Source organism: Mus caroli, unplaced genomic scaffold (assembly GCF_978045245.1).
Source record: "Mus caroli unplaced genomic scaffold, Mus_caroli_1 scaffold_7, whole genome shotgun sequence".
Lineage (NCBI taxonomy): Eukaryota > Metazoa > Chordata > Mammalia > Rodentia > Muridae > Mus > Mus caroli.
Genome location: NW_028227262.1, coordinates 136,508,207 through 136,511,964, shown reverse-complemented (window position 1 = coordinate 136,511,964; position 3,758 = coordinate 136,508,207). Strand labels below are relative to the sequence as shown.

General features: G+C 43.7%; 1 pseudogene; it reads left to right on the top strand.

The window, feature by feature from the left end:
- The first annotated feature begins 1,418 nt into the window (after window positions 1-1,418).
- Window positions 1,419-1,572, top strand: LOC115031407 (small nucleolar RNA SNORA17; annotated as a pseudogene).
- Window positions 1,573-3,758: the final 2,186 nt, after the last annotated feature.

Genomic DNA, 3,758 nt, shown 5'->3' with positions numbered 1-3,758 from the left:
TGGAGTCCACCTTCTTGAGTTATTTATATGGATACAGAAAATGTGTTACATTTTCACAATGGAGTACACTCAGCTATTAAAAAGAATGAATTTATGAAATTCCTAGGCAAATGGATGGACCTGGAGGGCATCATCCTGAGTGAGGTAACTCAATCACAAAAGAACTCACATGATATGTACTCACTAATAAGTGGATATTAGCCCAGAACCTTAGAATACCCAAGATATAAGATACAATTTTCGAAACACATGAAACTCAAGAAGAACAAAAACCAAAGTGTGGATACTTTGCCCGTTCTTAGAATTAGGAACAAAACACCCATGGAAGGAGTTACAGAGACAAAGTTTGGAGCTGAGACAAAAGGATGGACCATCTAGAGATTACCATGCCTGGGGATCCATCCCATAATCAGCCTCCAAACGCTGACACCATTGTATACACTAGCAAGATTTTGCTCAAAGGACCCTGATATAGCTGTCTCTTGTGAGGCTATGCTGGGGCCTAGCAAACACAGAAGTGGATGCTCACAGTCAGCTATTGGATGGATCACAGGGCCCCCAATGGAGGAGCTAGAGAAAGTACCCAAGGAGCTGGAGGGATCTGCAACCCTATAGGTGGAACAACAATGTGAACTAACCAGTTACCCCCCCTCCCCCGCCTCCCAGAGCTCATGTCTCTAGTGGCATATGTATCAGAAGATGGCCTAGTCGGCCATTAGTGGAAAGAGAGGCCCATTGTTCATGCAAACTTTATATGACTCAGTACAGGGAACACCAGGGTCAAGAAGTGGGAGTGGGTGGGTGGGGGAGTGGGTGTGGGAGGGTGTGGGGGACTTTGTGATAGCACTGGAAATGTAAACAAAATAAATACCTAATAATAATAATTAATAATAATAATAATCAACCCTCAATGCTATTTTTCTACTCCCCTGTGGTGATCCCTGAGGCATCACTTGTTATGTTCTATCTGGGCTATTCCTACTCCATCAGGCCAGCCCTCGTGCTCATGACCCACTTACCTAGTGAAAAATTCCTTCCTTCTTCCTCTTTGCTCTCTTCCTCATCCCTACCTCAGACCCCAAACCCAGAAACCTTTTCTCTGCCCCCTCTCTTCTACTCAACCCAGCCTGTAGGCATACTCACTAATGAATCGGCAATAGCTTTGTGGAAAAGTTTTGTACAACAAAAGCTGACTTACATGAGAGTTCACTTATCTTGGAGCGACCAGGTCTTGGAATACAGTATTTGGCATTAAAATAATGTAATAATGTGTTTTGTTTCTCTTGAAATGAGGCTACAACAGTCTTTGGGTACAGGAAGGTGATTTCCGATGCTTGGATGTTCTGATAAGATATGGGACTTAAATTTGAGAAATAAAGGAACAGTATGTTTTATTTTGTTTTTTAAAGAACTAATTACCTGTCCTAGCGGTGTTGCATCTGTGGCTGCTGTGTCCATGTGTATCAGTGAGTAGTGGGTCCAAGTGTATCAGTAGGTAGCAGAGAGAAGAGGGGCTAGGTCTATGTTCAGTGTTTTGACCTGTGGGCATTGAATGATTACAAGTCCAACATTCCCTGAGAAAAGCAAGCCTGAGTCTACCAGGGCTGCAAGGCTCAGATGGGTTCCCAGAGTGAGGAGCAAACCAGAGACTAGGAGAACTCTACCTGGGACCATGGGCCTTGGGTGGGAGTGAGCCCAAGACATTATACCATTTGGTTGGGCCAGGTAGGAATGAGCCTGAGAAAACCATCAGATCCTTGCCATGGGGCACAGGCAAGGAGCTAGCCTGCAATGACTGCCAGTCCAGTGCCATGCAGGTCTGGGGAAATAGAGGGTCCAGACTGTGCTGGAGATGACCCTTGCTCAGTGCCATAATGCACAAGTGGGCCACAGCATTCCTGGGACCACTTCTGAGACAACCACAGATACTCAGAGACCCCAGGCTCCACTAAGAGGAGAAAGTAAGTGGTGGAGAGATGAAAGAGAAAGAGAAACAGAAGGATGTGGGCACAATGAAGAGAGGCAGAACTGCAGACTCAAGGGTAGTGAGGACAGCCTGATGTGAGTAGTATCATGGTAGGGTCCTGGCCTGCTGCCACCAGAGACAACTTCTAGATCCTTGCCCTGCAGTAGCAGGGTTCTGTTATCACAGGCCAGGCAGATGTCCTTGGTCTGGGCTGTCCCTGGGGGCATGTTGATGTCCCAGGGATTTGCAGAACTACCTACCCCTAACCTGGGCATCCTAGGAGAGCTGGCCCTGAGCCTAGCCAGTTGCATTACTCCAGAGTGTGACCCTGCACATCAATCAAGACGCATAGCAGAGCTGTTTCTGGATGCTGGAGTTGCAGGTAAGCCAGTCCTGAGGGTATAAGCATGGAAGAGCAGGCTCTGACATTTGTCACCTGTGCAATGGCATGGAAAAAGGAGATACCTTTTGCTTGCCCTTCACTACCTTCTGTAGACAAGAGAGTACAGGGAGTACAGGTCTAGCACCTTTTCCTGAGCAGCAGAGGAGAGCTGGCCCTGATGATCTGAGCTCAGATAAGCCAGTCCTGAGTACATGAGAACTAGATGGCTGGCTTTAATTCTTGCTGGCAGCAGCATTGGATTGGCCAGCTGGAGAAGGGCAAGAGAGCTAGCCCCAGTGGTGTGGGTGGTGGTTGTGGGAGAAGTCACAGGCTAACCATCTCAGATACTTCTCAGGCCCAGATCCAGGGCTTTGAGTTGGCCCTTCCCAACATCTACTCCATTGATGAACTTCTAGAGTGAGTGAAGGTAGACCAGTCCTACAGAATCAAACTACAGGATCCCTATGACACAGGGCAACAACGAGATGTCATGGAAGAGTGTCACAGTACCGACAGTGTAACAGAAGCCAAAGGACAACGACTCAGTGCAATGAAGATTTGTAAGCAAAGAAGTGTAAAAAGAAGGATACACTGTGGCACACACTATGGTCCACTACAATTTCTAGAATCAGGTTTTTGTTTTCCTCTGTTGGTAAAGAGGTTGCAAGGGGGTATGGTAGCTCTAAGGGGACAAGGGGATGAGTAGGATTGAGGCAAAAATTAACAAAGAATCAATAAAAAGTAATAAACAAACAAACAAAGGAACAACAACTTCTCTTCAGGGAAGTTGGATTTTCAGCAACTACATGGTGACTTCCAACTGGGTATAACTCCAGTTTTAGGAAATCTCATACCCTGCTCTGGTCTCTCCAGCCACAAGGAATGCATGTGGTACATAGACATAGATGTGGGCAAATTACTCTCACATAAAATATAAAATAAAAAAGAAATTTATGCCTTAGTACTCTAGATTTATATGAATGAATTGCAAAAGTGTTTAATAGCTCATAATAACCAGTGTTAAAACTGTATATATCATTGAACTATAATATTTAAGTATGCACATTACAAAATATAGAGACCATCAGACTAGTGAAACAGGTCTTTAAAAATTAAAACAACCTTTTAAAACTTATATCAGCCTTAAGTTTATATTAATTAATTACTTTAGACTACTCATCCTAATACTGAAATACTTAGTATTTATTTTGAAAATAAATACTGTGTCATTTCAATAGCTATTTATATAATTGTGATGTTCAGCACTTCTGTACTCTTAAATGAAGATGAATAGGAAATATCAAATTAATTGAAGGAATTGTATTAATTTCTCATTTCTTCTGGAAAAAAACCCAGAAGAAATAATTAAGTGTAAATTATCCAAGAAGTTGCCCCCATGACTACTCAAGC